Genomic DNA, 15,472 nt, shown 5'->3' with positions numbered 1-15,472 from the left:
TATTTTCCAGAGTAGAGGAGGAAAACCTCTTCATTTTTATTTCCTGGTCACATTGTTGTCCCACACTGAGTCCAGTAGGGCTCCACTAGGAGCAATGCTCAGGGCTGTGCCTAGAATTGCCCTTCCTTCTTGACGGCTAGGACTTTGCTTCAGCTCCCATGGGCTGTACCTGGCTTCTCAGAAGGCTTCTCTCTCAGGCAACTCCTACCTCTCAAGGGCTGTGCTACCCTGTCGCACTCATTTTTTTCAGATATCCCAGAGGCATCTGTGGAGACTTTACTTCCTTCTTCCCTTGCCCCACCACCCCAGCCTTTCCTAACATTCATTCATTCATTCCACAGACTTCTTTGAAGAATATTTGAACTATATGAAATGCTTTTCAAGCTGTCAAATAAAGTTGTGTTTTAACTCCAAGCAGTGCTGAAAACATCCCGTAACTTAAAACCCTATAACCCTAGAAGAAATTGCATTATGGAAAATGGAGGGACATGGTTCAGTGATAATTTTATCACCTAAATTTCAGTTTTAAGAGATTTAAACCTGAACACAGACATATTTAAAGGGTTTTATTAAAAATATTTACTTAAAAATTATACCTTAGTGGAACTTTTCGTCACCTCTCTTCCTCTTCCCTTCCTAGTTCTCTGGAGGTAAGTTCTGGGTGGAACTGGAGGTCTACAGATGCTGGACTGGAGCGTGGTTCTGGTGTTTGCTCGGGGTAGTTGGGTGGGATGGGGAAGGAGATGAGCCCTCTATGCCTCTCTCTAACTTCCTCTATTCTCCAGCCCTTTAGCCTCTCTAGCTCTGTAGTATAACCCTAACCTATTCTGTCTGCAACATAGCTTCACTCAGTGTATAGTGAATGGAAAGATCCAGAAAGAGGAGAAAGAGGGCACCCAAGACAAATTTCCTTTATTAAAGTTTTTCCACATTTTCTCCTCCAATCAGAGAGCAGAGTACAAGTTGACCCCATAGCCCCTTGTGCTGCTTGAAGAGTCTGACCTGAGAATGAGAGAAGGAAGGGTGGGCAAAGTCGTGCCTCCCTGTCGCAGTCAATCCTTTCTTTCGCGATTCTCTCCTCCCCTCCCCTCTGGTCATCCCTCCATTTCAACATTTGTAGGTCCCTGCACCTACTTATAGCAGTGCGAATCAACACCTTTCAGGAGAGTCCTTGGTCTTTGTGGCTTACTGAAGTCAGAACACCAGAATTCCTGTGCCTGGATTAAGATAAGTGGAGATGGAAATTATTGGGGGAATGAAGAGGTCATTTTTGGCCTGTGGTGCTTTCAGAGAGGTCTGGAGGAGCTGCTGTAGGTTACATTGGAAGAGGATGGCGTGAGGGATCTGGGTCTTGAGAAGTCTTTTATGAGCCTCCCAATTCTGGGTTAGGTGTCTCTGCTTAAGCTCACGAGCTTAAGACCAGCCTTAATTTTTTTTTTTTTTTTTTTTTCTGAGACAGAGTCTCGCTCTGTCTCCCAGGCTGGAGTGCAGTGGCATGATCTCGGCTCACTGCAAGCTCTGCCTCCTGGTTTCATGCTATTCTTCTGCCTCATCCTCCTGAGTAGCTGGGATTAGAGGTACCCGCCACCTCGCCCGGCTAATTTTTTGTATTTTTAGTAGAGACGGGGTTTCACCGTGTTAGCTAGGATGGTCTCGATCTCCTGACCTCGTGATCCGCCCACCTTGGCCTCCCAAAAGTGCTGGGATTACAGGCGTGAGCCACCGTGCATGGCCAAAAAATTTTTTTAAACTAGCAGGGTGTGGTGGCACATACCTGAAGTCCCAGCTACCTGGAAGGCTGAGGTATGAGGATCCCTGGAGCCCAGAAGGCAGAGGCTGTAGTGAGCCCAGATCATGCCACTGCACTCCAGCCTGGGCAACAGAACAAGAACTAGTCTCTAAAAATGTTGCTTGTCTATGAATGAAGTGGGCTGCCAGATTGGAAAGGTCACAGGACTCAGACTTAAAGACCTACAGATTTTTTGCTCTACCGTTTACTAACAGGGCTGAGCACTTACCCTCTCTAACCCTCAGTTTTTTTCAGTAGCAGAATGGGTTCAATTTATCTAATTCTACTAATAGGATCATGGCGAATGAGATTAACATATGTAAAAGGGCTTTATAGACTGTATGTCGCTAGTCACATATAAGATTATCCAGATAAAGCTTAAGAAAAGAAAGTATGATAGCGGCCATTTTATATAAAGCAAGTGTCTTAGTCTGTTATAACAAAATGCCACAGACCATATGGCTTACAAACAACAAATATTTATTGCTTACAGTTCTGGAGTGGGGTGGCTCACAGGGCAGCCTAAATAACAATCTGTGTTTCTTGCTTTCATTAACACTAGTTCTGTTTTTTGTCTGATTTTTTTTTTTTTTTTTTTTAATGAAACTCTAAGGCTTAGAGGTGATTCCATTCTTCACAGAATTTGCACTGGTTCCAGCCAAATGTCCCAGAGCCCTTCTCTACTTGGGGCATTTTCAATCATGCAGATGGTGTAAATTCAAACCTCAAAACCAAAGAATGAGAAGCACAAGGCTGCGAATTTTCCAGAAAGTCCTTTTTTCACCACTCAAAATTCATATAGAGTCATTCATGTTTTCCTGTCATCTCCCTTTTTCAATACACCATTTTCCCCTTTAATCTGTGCTTTGACTTCAAAAGTCCCAGGTTTTGACAGATCTCAGTTTCACCTCCCCACCTGGCACAGACCCTGTCTCCTGCATAGTTGTTAAAACCCAAGGGCACCCAAATCGTACAACACCCTCAGGACAGACTGGCGTCAACACCTGCTTCCCACTCAGGTTTCTATTTCCCTCTCCATCTTCGGTGCCTTGGGATTTCCCCAACTTTCTTGTTTGTTTCATTTTCCCTGGCATTTCCAAGTATTTTGTAGTAGGAATGTTTTTCAGAATAGGTAGTGTGCCGTATCAGTAGAAACTGAAGCCCCCCTGACTGATATTTTTACACAAGTAATGTCTAATAACAATTAACATGAGAAGGGGAAAAGAAAAAAAGAGTCTGCCACCAGAACAAGTAGTAGCCCTGCTCTTCAAACCAAAAGTAAATTACATGTAACTACAAGTTGTTTTTTTTTTTTTTTTATGATTTCAAGGGATGGAGCATCTAAAATAAGAACTGGTCCAAGAGATCCATGGATATAGGGATGATAGCATCACTGCCAGGGTTGGCTCATCGTGACCCCTGGCCAATGAGAAGGTGTCTCCAGAGGCCAGCGGGAGAGTTTGCTTCTGCCTGCTCCCAGCCCTGCCTCCCTGACCTGCTCCCTGTCATCCAGTTTCTGAAGAGGAGAATCCTGAATTCCTTGCCCTGGGGAAGAGCTCTGCCATAGCTTTGAGTGACTCAAAGGACAGGCTCTGCAAAACACAAGTATAGGTTGAAATGCTAAGTTTTTCTGCCACGGTTTTCTTAAAACAGTTCAAGAAAGGACTCAGACATTGGCTCTTGCTACAGGACACACAAATTGAGTACTTGAGTCAATCATCCAGTGATTTGTCACAATGCTGAACACACACCAGAGTCTTTGCTAAACATAAGGAAACAATGTTCTTGATAGAATCACATCCATTTGTCGATCCCAACTACATTCCTCAACAAGATGGTCTAACTCTGGGGGGCTTGGTGGCAATGTGGAGGTGCGGATGGTGAGGAAAGGGAGCCACTCTTGCTTATGGTCCTCCCTGATCTTTAGGCCAATGACTGAGCTGTGCCTACCCTCCCTTCATCCTGCACTTAGACACACATGAAGCTTGCTTGTCTCAGTAGAGCCCATTGGATTTTCATCTTTGTTATTAAATCAGGGCCACATTTGGCATGCTTATTTTATAACGACCATCTTATGACATGTAGGTCCTTTGGCTGAGGGAGAAGAAATGCCTCCACAAATTTAATTACCCTCAGGTGAACAGCACTGGGTGCTTGTCACATCAGAACACCCCAACAATTGGGAACAAATCTGTATTTATACTAGAGACGAGACACTTTGAGCCTCAAAGGATAATACTCTCGGTTTACTTTCCCTCCTTTTCCCCTTTCGGGCTACCAAGGTTTTTTAGCCACTGCTGAAGCTACTTTGTATTTTAAATCCACAGTCCTTTCATTTTAAAACTGCAAGGTTTTTTATTTTGTGTCACCCCTAAATTCAAGGCCCAGAAAGGCCTGGTGCTATACCCAGAATCACATTGCTCACCTGGGGCAGAGTATCCAATTCCTAGAGCAGTTTCAGTCTCCCATACCCTCAGTGCTTGCCAGAAGATAGTAATGGATGACATGAACCTGGCAAACAGCTGGGAATTACTGCCCTCCAAAGTGGTAGAAGGAGTGGGCTCTGAGGGCCTGTCTTGGCCGACGTAGATTTGGTATCAATACCTGGTGAGTACAGAGGCCAAACAGACCGCACCTGGGTTCTGCCTGTAACTCTCCAACCTAACTCATGCCACGCCTGGTGAGGAGTTAAACAAATCCTTGTTTTTTATTTTCTTCATAGGATCAAATTACTCAGGGTACTTGTAAGGAGTGGACCATTATTTTACAGGTGTGGAATGCTTTCACCTCTTGCATCCTTCCCTCTTCCAAAGGCTGTCATAGCAACAAGGCCCATCTCTGCAGGTGTCAGGAGACCTTCACATTAACTTTCCTTGGACAAGTAACATCAGAACAAATTCTCCTTTGAACTTAGGTCAGAGAAATCTAAACCTCATGGAAAGTATGAAATGCAAAACATCTGTATGAATTAGTCCTTGAGCCCATTATGATATTGGGAACTTATTTTTTTTAAAATTTTAAATTATTTCAGTTTTTTTAAATTTTGTTTTTTTACATAGGGTCTATGTTGCTCAGATTGACCTGGAACTCCTGGGCTCAAGCAATCCTTCCACCTCAGCCTCTTGGGTAGCTGCGATTACAGGTGTATGCCACTATACCCAGCTAAAATTATTTTGTTTCTAATTGACACACAATAATTCTAACTATTTATGGGATACAGTGTGATGCTTCAATACATACATATATTGTGTAATGATCAAATCATAGTATTTAGCATATCCATCACCTCAAACATTTATCAATTCTTTGTGCTGAGAACATTTGGAATCCTCTCTTCTAGCTATTTTAAAATATACAATATACTATTGTTACTACAGTCACCCATCTGTGCTACAGAACACCAGAATTTCTCCTATCTAACCATAATTTTGTACTTGATCCATCTCTTCCCATCGTCCCCTCCCCTACTACCCTCCCAAGCTTTGGTAACCACTAGTCTAGTCTGTATTTCTATGAGATCAAATTTTTAAGATTCCATGAGTGACATTTTATGGTATTTGTCTTTCTGTGCCTGTGTCTGATTTCTTTCATTTAGCATAATGAGGTTCATCCATGTTGCTGCAAAAGACAGGATTTCATTATTTTTATGGCTACATAGTATTCCATACTACAGATACACCACATATTTTTATCCATCCATCTGTTGACGGATGCTGAGGTTGATTCCATATCTTGGCTATTGTAAATAGTGCTGCAATAAACTTGGGAGTGCAGATGTCTCTTTGACATGTTGATTTCCTTTCCTTTGGATAAATATCCAATAGTAGGATCACTGGATTATATGGTAGCTATATTTTAATTTCTTTTAGGAACCTCCATAGTTTTCCATAATGACTATACTAATTTACATTGCCATCAACAGTGTATTAAGAGGAACTCCTCTTTGAGATGAAGTCTTGTTCTGTCGCTCAGGCTGGAGTGCGGTGGCTTGATCTCAGCTCACTGTAACCTCCAACTCCCAGGTTCAAGCAATTCCTGTGCCTCAGCCTCCTGAGCAGCTGGGATTACAAGCAAGTGCCACCACACCTGGCTAACTTTTGTATTTTTAGTAGAGACAGGGTTTCACCATGTTAGCCAGGCTGGTCTCAAACTCCTGGCCTCAAGTGATCTGCCTACCTCGGCCTCCCGAAGTGCTGGAATTATAGGCATGAAACACTACGTCCGGCCATCTTTCTTTATCTTTCTCTGGAAAGAGGAAATTCTCAATTTTAGAGAAAGCTCTGTTGTGAATATTTGGCAGTTTTGCCTTTCCAGCAACTGAACTACACCTCCAGGCCACCCCAAGGTATGTTGAAGGTAAGGCTTGCCTCAGATGGTTCCTCTGTTACTAACCTGGCTCCTGGCAAGTGAGGTTGGATGCCAGGGCCCTGGATTTTAAATCTGAAGCAGGTGATACGGGAAATATGGGATACTTAAAGGTGAATTCTGGCAGTACCAGCAACATCAATATTGCCTACTGGTGGGGATTTCAGGGGCAGCTGCAGTGCCATCCAGACCCTTCTGTGGCATGACCTTGGCTGTGCTTCCAGCACCCTGGACTCCGTTGGCACCTGGACGTTGCCCAGACTAGGTTCTCCATGCACATTCTCGGTTTTGCAAGTTATTCCATCTCCTTCCAATAACTTCCTTTTCTGCTTAAATTAACTAGAAACAGTTTGTTTGCAACCATGGATCCCGACTAGCCCTGCCTCCTTAAAGTTGTTTCAATGGATGAGTGACTAACGAGTGAGCTATGCTCATGGCATCTTATTAAAAGGGACTGAAAGTAGGAGAGCTTCATGATTGAAGCTTGAAGGACTTTTACTTCTCCAGCTGCTGGCAGTGGGGAACAGGAAAGGAGATCATTCACTGAAAGCCAGCAGGAGGTGGTGGTCTATGTTAAATCACCCATGTGACTTTGCTACAGCTCTTACACCCCCAACTTAAAACCAGGTACTGACAGGCATCCTGTGGATTTTTCCAGCTCTGCCCTACCTCTTTTTCTGGCTCTCCTTTCCAGCCCAAAGTCAGGCCCCACAGCTGGATGAAATAAAATGGTTATATTGGGAGGCCTTAAAATTAGCATGGTTCAATATGTCTTAAAGTTGGGGCCATTCCCTGGGTAAAGAATGGAGGTTTTCTCACTTTCTCTGCTGCAGCTGCTGGGGATAAAGTAAGGAGCTGTCTGCTCCAAGGGCTCCCCCAACCAGGTCCGACTCTCTCCCCACTACTTTCCAAATTCATTCGCTGTTACATTCACCATGTACCACAGTGAAAGACAACCCCACTCCATCAATGGCACATTATCATGTGGCTTTCCATTTTTCTTAATCACCTTATTCCTTTGCTCTTCCAAAGTTGAGGATAAATTATTTAACAAGTCTCTAGGGTTGACTTTATGAGAACTTAAAGCCAGTGCCCATCTGCTATAGGTTAGGGTGAGCCAAACGCTGAAAGTTAATCCTTCTTGTTCCACTCTGGGAAAACACCCAGCCATACACACATACACGTGTGCACACCTGAGCAGTCACAGACCCCCACACCCTACAACAGCACCTCCTGAACCACATGGCCCAAGTAGTAAAACATCAAGGCTTGAATCACCATACTCAGGCCAATAAAAACTTAACTTTGCACTCTCATATAGTTGAGCTTGTGCTTGCAAAATTCCCTGCATGCGCCTGGCTCTGTGATTCAAACACTGTCATGCCTTTCAGACAAGGGAATAGGTAATATTTAAACATTAATATACACCTATACCTTTCTGACACATGCATTGAATGTGTAGAGTATCAGAGATGAAAAGTATACAATATACACACACATTGTATGATTGTATAATTAACTTCATCACATTTAGTTTAAGAGGCAGAGATCAGCTAATGCAATAGTTTTCAATCTTTTTCAATAGAAGTGGGTTTGAAACTTGGTCCAGCCACATTCTTACTGGATGGTCTTTCTAAGCCAAAGTTCAGTTTTCTTAAATCTGTAAAACAGGGATTAAAAATAGTGTGTACCTTACAGTATTACTGTGAAAACTAAATGAAATCTTAGCACAAAGCCTGGCAGACAGCCAATGCTATTACTGGCTAAGAACATGGTAGCTATTGTTATTATTATTCACCCCTGAATGGATTCTATTTTGCAGGAGTTTGTCCACAAAACTGCATTAACGACTTAGTCATGAATTTACTCTCGCTGACTTTTAGTATTCAGCAACATTAATATCACTCCATCAGAACTTCTCACCTGAAACATCAGTTGTTATAACTTCAATAAAAGATAAAGACCATTTCTAATTAAGTTTAACCTGAGTAGTCTTATTGTCAATGAGTTATAAACATTAGGATTTTAATAAGATTTTTGATATATTTATGTAGAACTGGCTTAATGCAATTTCATGTTTCAGAAGAGGAAACAGATGTCCAGAGAGGGGACTGTGCCTCTGGCCACAAAGCAGCAACACAAACCCATGTCTCAAACCATGAGACCCCCTTCAGTCTACTTTGGCTTGTATTTATATCCAACTAAGGGCCTACAGAAGGTCTGGTATATTTTATGGGCCATGTCCTTAATCAGGAACCATGCTGAAAACCTATTGGGATTATGCGTCCAGCAAACTTACCTCATCCTAACCCTAGCCTTTTTTTGGTAACTGCTCTCCCCATCCCCCACCATGGCTCCTGGTGGCCATGTTTGTAAGATATGAATCAACCCCAGCCACAGTCACTGGGCCAGGTTGGGCCAATAGGAATATTTCTTAGGAAGAAGGAATGAAGTGGAGAGAGATCTAGTCTTCTCCAGGTGGATAGACATCACTATTGGTTATATTTTTAAAGGGAAGCCAAGGTGTAAAAAGAGAAGAAACAAGACCCATTATGACGAGAGATAGAGTCAGATTCCTTAAGGCTGTCTCTCTCAGATTCTGGTTTGAGATCCATTGCATGCTTGCCCTTGGGTTTTTGGAAGCATTGTTGAGTAAATTATTTCCTAGCTTAAGCTAACATGAGTCTTTTCTCAACTAAGGATTTGAGAAATGGGGTTGTATTCCAGAATGCTGGAGCAGTAAGCAATCCACACTATATTGCCCACTAGAACATCATACCTATGGTGAGAGATTTTTCTCGTCCATCTGTAATGATCCTTTTATTGCTTCAAATCTCTTGAAGGTGTGGCATGCCTCTGGCCATGGTCTCTGGAGACCAGGTCTACAGTTGTTCAGACCCCCAACTGCTGTGATATTTTGCTTGTAAAATATCTAATGATTCTTACCAGACTGTTCTGTTCTTTCAACTTCTACCACCCATTGCCTTGAAGGCAACTTGGGCTTCCACAAAACTTGCATTTCACCATCTAGTAGAATACTCTTTGCTTCAATGTGGCAGTTATGGCTCCAGAATTTGTGCCTCTTTTGTCACCCATGTGGGAATCAGAACTCTTCCCCCAGAACACAAAATAAAGGACTAGAAAGGTCACAGTGGAGTGAACCACACACATTACAGAACACTCCCAACTCTGGAGCTCATGTGGAGGGCACACTCACTGTGAGAGCACATCTAAGTTTGAGCTGGGGATTCTGGCTAGTTGTAGAGCTTACTCAGAGCTCAGGGAAAATATAGCTCATCAATTGCTGAACCAGGTAGTTAAGTATAAATATGTACATAGGTGTATGTGTGTATAAATGTCTTAAGGAGAATATTTCAGAGGCAAATATTTTAACAAATCAGCCGTCTGCAACACATCAGGAACGTATGCATTTGCAATCTAAAACATGTTTACTTACGCAGGAACTAAGCTTGTTAAAAACTATGAGAAACATTTGGACCCATCCATTCAGCAAATATTTTGTGATTACCTACTATGTGCTATTTAGCTATGTACAAAATGAATAAAGTTCCTTGCCATTGTGAAAATTCTATCTCCTAGGCATGAAAGCTCAAATGGAAATATTAACAATGGCAAATAGTAATGAAAGTGCTGTCTATTCAGCACCCTTTATTTCAAAGTATTGTGCTAATACAGTTTTTATGTTATTTCTTATGTTCTACCAGAAGATACACTTCATAAGTGAAGGAACGGTCTTTGTATTCATCATTCTGTGTCCAATGCCTCACCTATATTTGGTCTCAGTAAATAAATGATCCCCCCATAAACTGAGTTTAGTGTTATTATGCCCATTTAACAGGTGGTAAATTGAGGATCAAAGAGGTTAATAATTTGGCCCAAACCACACAGCAAAAAGAGCCAGGATTTAAACCTAGAGTGTTTTCCAATACACCAACATATTACTTTTGCATATATTCACTGGACTAAAGTGTTTTGGAGCTCATGTCACTCTTTACAATAAGTTGGGTCTGTAGGGATGAATTATAGCACTTGCGGTCCCTGGAATACTATTCTGTGCCAACAAGAGAATGCAATCTCTGATCAAAGTGTTAACTTTATGTTACTTACATATCCCAGGCTTCACCAGCCCAGCTAGCAACTAACAATGAGCTATGGTTAACATTAATAACCCAAAGCCCCTGTTTTTGCTCATCTGTAGGCTCTTTAGCATATCTTTCCTTAAATAAAGCCAACCACCCACTCCTCTTACCCCATCTCCAATGTGCACACAAATACTTCTTGGAGTTGAAGATCAGCATACATAGATCTCAAGCCCACTTGTGAGTTAGTCAACAGCCACCATGAGATATCCACAGCTTTTATCTTCTGCTGCAGCTTTGTCAACCTCTACTGTGAAAGAAGCTGTTGAGGGTAACTACACTGTTGCTGCTGTTAATAGTGCCTTTTGGAAAAATAAGGATGATGCCTCTCAGCTCTCCCAAAGTTTCCATCCCTGAGAATGCCAGATGGAGCTGGATTCTGGGAAGAGCCCAGGAGAATGGCCCAATAACCCATGTGTAACCTGTTCCTGAAGCAACACTCATGCATCCTGAGTCTCACAGTGTCTCCTTCATGCCAAGCCAAAATGCTCTCTATATGCCCAAATCCAGGGAGAGGAAGCCTGGGGGAGTGCAGAGATTCTCAAATATGTTCAGGTAGCAGAGGACCAGGAAGCATGGCTTCCCATGAGCTCTGGAAAGCTGTGAGTCATTGATGTTTTAAACTAAAAATAACTAAGTACTAGGGTTTTGCTAAATGATTATCCTGACCGATATTAAACAGAAAACAGAGTTTAAGCACATGCCCACAAATACACAAACTCCTTACTGAGGAAATTCAACTCATTAACTCATTAACACTGTATATATGTAAGAGAGACTGAGATTGGGAAAATGTCCATGTTATTGTACTTTAACTGCATGGCAAGCACAGGCCATGAGGCACCACTGTTCTGAAAAACACTCGAAAAGGGCTGAGCCCAAGAGTTATTCAGGTGACTTGGGGAATGTTATTTGCATCTCAGTGTATACTATGCCATTCCTCTGAACCTCACATCTTACTCTAAGATAACGTGGTTACACTTGATGTTCTATTGGTCTTCATCCTGCTTTAAGCTGTCTGAGACTCCCATTGAAATTAGTAGGCCAGGGCATAGAAAGTTTTGGGGTAAAAAAAAACATGCTTCAAGGAGAAAAAGCCAAGAGAGGAGGTTTATTGGGTGGTAAGAAGTTTATGATATAGCTCAGAACCTCACTGTGGTCTAATATCTACAAGGGTGGCACTGTAATTATAAGGAATTTTACAGGGAACATTCCCAGCCAGGAATAATATAATTTTAGTCTTTTACCCATACTTCTCAGTGCCTATGCACATGAACTTATTGAGCCCTGTAGACTCCCAGAATGGGTTATAAGTATCATTGTGTCTTTCAGGCAATAAAAGGAGTGTTACCCCTGGGCTCCCAGAGTTACCCAAACTCAGTGGTCCCTCCAGGGGTGGTCTTGGCTCCCCCGGTGGTCTTCAATTGATTTCCAGGGGCCTCTGAGTTACCCTCCTGGAGCAGTCATGCTTGTCAATAGCGTTGTCTCTGATTATCCTCCAGGAGGGATTTAGAACTCACTTATGCTGTGCCTTCTGAGAGTTTGCCAGATTTTAACACCATTCTTTGTTTCCCTTAGGACATCATCCATGCCCACCCTGTCCTTCATTTTTACAATGTTAAATCATTGAAGGTGTTAGATGGCCTGAGTGTTCTCTGGTTCTGGCAAGGTAGCTGTTTCCTCCAAAGTGTTATATTCTCTGCTTCATCCTGGCTTTTGGCTAACATAAATACCCTGTAATGCTGAATTTCATACCTTCAAGTGGGCATGGCATTGGTCAGAAGTGTTAGCACAGAAATCATCTCCTGTTAGAATAACAGTTGTTTTTCTCATCCAAAGGGAAATGTTGGTTGTCAAGATATCATCCAGACCGTGCTACTTTCCTGCCTCCTAAAAGGCCAAGAAAGGAAACCATGAGAAAATAGAGAAATTATTTGTAGGTCAGGGTTTGTTATTCAACATTAAGGTTTCAGTTTAGTGGAGAGACAGGAAAGAAAAGAACATACACAGGCCCACCCAAACAGTTTATTAATGTCCACATTTTTTTCTTGTTATTGGCTGTTATTTCAAAGGCTCTTGAGTGGATACAGAGTCATATATTTTCCTAAAGTAGTAACTGTTTGCAAAATTTTATGTTTTATATTGAAGCTCCTATCTATTGGCTCAATTTTTCAATAAAAGAAACTTTAAACCACAACAACCTGAGATCCCTGGAACATATTAAAACATTGTTTGACAATAAAATTTCACATCTGGGCTGACAAGCCTGGTGCCAAGTTTCAACCTAATGCAATATCAAATGGATGAGCTATTACATTCAAGCAAGCAAGAAAACTCAGGCTTCTGATGGTTTCTTGATAGCCCTTTGCCCACAACCTGCTGCTATAATGACAGTGTAGCTCTGCTGAGTGACCAATGGACTCAAATTCCTGCTAGAGACCATCTTTCTTGGAAAGAAACATTGCATTTTAAATTTACTCTTAAGAGGTTATTAGGCAGACCCCAAGTATCTGGCCTTTTCCATTTATATCATCTGTGCCAATAAATGCTCTCATAAGCCTAGTTGTAAGACTCTAGTTAAACGTGATTTGGCTTATTCAAACTAGTCCTCCTTCAGAGGCTACTGCTTCTTTACTAATTACTTCCTGTTCTCTTTCCTCTGTACAGCAACAGTACTTCATTCAAAACCAAATGTAAGTGGCCTGTAACAAACAAACCCCCCAAATGTGTATGGGCTCATATGTGATGAAGGTTTAGTATTTCTTGCTTATATGAAGTTCAAAATATGCTCTCCCCATCAGCAGCCTGCTCTGCATCAGCATGTGAGGCAGGGGCCCAGGGTCCTTCCCCTGTGACTCTGCCATCTATCTCACATGAACTTTCTGTATCCACCCAGCATAGGGGAAACAGCACAGCAAATCACATCCGGAGGTATTAAGAACCAGGAGTGGGGTGTCATGTATCACTTCTGTTCACGTTCTTTTAGTCACAAGACCAAACTGACCACAAAGAAGTCTAGGAAATGTAGCCCAGCTCTGTGCCCAGGAGGAAATGGGATTGGTGAATCATGATCTGGCCTCTACCCCACCCCAGCTCTAACCATAACATTGAATGTTATAGCATTCTGAACCCCCACCCCCACCCCACCACAAAGAGTATAGGAGCCACCAGCCCAGGGACTGTCATAGAATCATATCTACCCTTAGTTCTGGATCCTGTTCGCTTGGTGAATAAATGGGTGGATTTCAGCCAGAAAAGGAATAGTGTAGACATATTTTATAAATCTTGGACCTCTTTATTATGAGAACAGACTGAGGCAGAGCAGATGTAGCTATTAAGGCCATCTTTTGCAAAATTGAAGAAATTGTTTTTTCTAGTTATAAAAATATGCGTTCATTGTAAAAATTCAGAAAAATGCTGAAAACATTTTAAGATAAAAATCAACAATAATCTTTCTCCAAGTTATGCTAAAAAATGTTTATATACACTGATAGATTTCTTATGTACATATAATTTGAATTAATTTGTGTCTGCAAAACAGATCACACTGTGTAATATATACTGTTTTGCAATCTGCTTTTTCACTTAAGATATGTTATGAACATCAATACATGTAAATAAATATAGATCTGCATCATAATTTTTGGCTACATATTATTTGATCATATGGACATGTGTGAGAATCATAATACATTTAACTTAGCTGAACAAGTGCAGACTTATTCAGTGAGACCCAGGATTATGTCTATCAGTTTATCCCCAGAGCATGCCAAGATATCTTGCTTGTTAAATGAAATTTATAACAGGCCATGGTTTTGGACTAGCCTCCTGCACTAGGCTCCCGCAAATCAGACCAAACGGGAATGGAGTCACCCATACTAGGTGCCACCTAATCTGACTGAACTCTGAAACAGGACAGTTTAAAAAAAAAAAAAAGAGGCCAGGAGAGTCATAGCAACCAATCTCAAGGGACCCAGTTCACCTCAGCCGGCAAGCTAAAGAAGTCCCCTCAGTTTAAACCATACAAGGAAAGTAACTTTGAAACAAACAGTCTGCTTTTCCTTTCTCTGTTTCTGCTTTCTTCTGCCTTTTTCTGTCTATAAAGCCCACCTCCTCTACTCAGCTCATGGGAACACTCATTTTATAGAATGTGGTGTTGCCCAATTCTAGAATTGCAAATAAAAGCCAATTAAGATCTTTAAAGCAAATTTGTTATACTTTTGTCTTTTAGTATGCTCATGATAGATTCTCAACAGGGCTCAATCAAGCAGGCCTTTGCAAAACTGGGGGTCCCTCTCAGGCTTTGGTGCGTAGGCACATCACACAGGGATTTTGTTAAAATGCTGATTATGATATAGAAGGTCTAGGTGGGCCGTGAGATTCCAGAATTTCAACAAGCTTCCAGGAGATGCTCAAGCTGATAGACACTAATGTCTATCATTCAGCAAAAAGTCTGAAATGACTTTTTGCACTTTATGAGTATAAAAAACCCCTTGAAGGCTAAATAATTGATTGGAAAAACAAATCTATGGAGTGCATGGATTTATTTGGTTGAAAGATGGTCTGAAGAGCTTTTTATAAATCTGTGACCCTACTTAACCAGCAAGGATTTAGACTAGTGGTTTTCAACTAGGGGAGATTTTGCCACCCAAGGGACATTTGGCAAAAATCTAGAGAAATTTTTGGTTATTATGATTATGTATGTGTATGAGAAAGAAAGGGAGATGGAGAGGGAGATACTGGCATCTAGTGGGTACAAGCCAGGGATGCTGCCAAACATCCTACAATGCACAGAGCAACCTCCACAACAAATAGTTATCTGGCCCAAATTGTCAATAGTGCCACTGTCAAGAAACTGACCTAAACAAGACTTTTTCAGGTAATGTTTCTCATCTGAACCATAGAACACAGAAAATTATTTTTGACTATTTTCTCAATTCTCGGAAGCATAAGTAACTAGTAGTAATCTAAATGCATAAGAGACAGCTAATTCTTACATACAATGGATGCTTTCAGGAATTCCAGCTTAATTCTTGTCCAGAACTCTTATTTAAAGCTGGTTGTGGCCGGGCCTGGTGGCTCATGGCTATAATCCCAGCACTTTAAGAGGCTGAGGTGGGTGATCACCTGAGCTCAGGAGTTCAAGACTAGCCTGGGT

General features: G+C 41.7%; 1 long non-coding RNA gene across 1 annotated transcript; it reads right to left on the bottom strand.

Moving 5' to 3' along the window:
• Window positions 1–973: 973 nt before the first annotated feature.
• Window positions 974–12,407, bottom strand: LOC129468630 (uncharacterized). Its single transcript, XR_008652730.2, has 3 exons — window positions 12,070–12,407; window positions 1,135–1,217; window positions 974–1,002 (listed from the first exon to the last, which is right to left on the bottom strand). It is a non-coding gene; the product is annotated as an uncharacterized lncRNA (long non-coding RNA).
• Between the last annotated feature and the right edge of the window lie 3,065 nt (window positions 12,408–15,472).

This window comes from Symphalangus syndactylus, chromosome 18 (genome assembly GCF_028878055.3).
Source record: "Symphalangus syndactylus isolate Jambi chromosome 18, NHGRI_mSymSyn1-v2.1_pri, whole genome shotgun sequence".
Classification (NCBI taxonomy): Eukaryota; Metazoa; Chordata; class Mammalia; order Primates; family Hylobatidae; genus Symphalangus; species Symphalangus syndactylus.
This window is presented reverse-complemented; position numbering and strand designations above follow the sequence as displayed.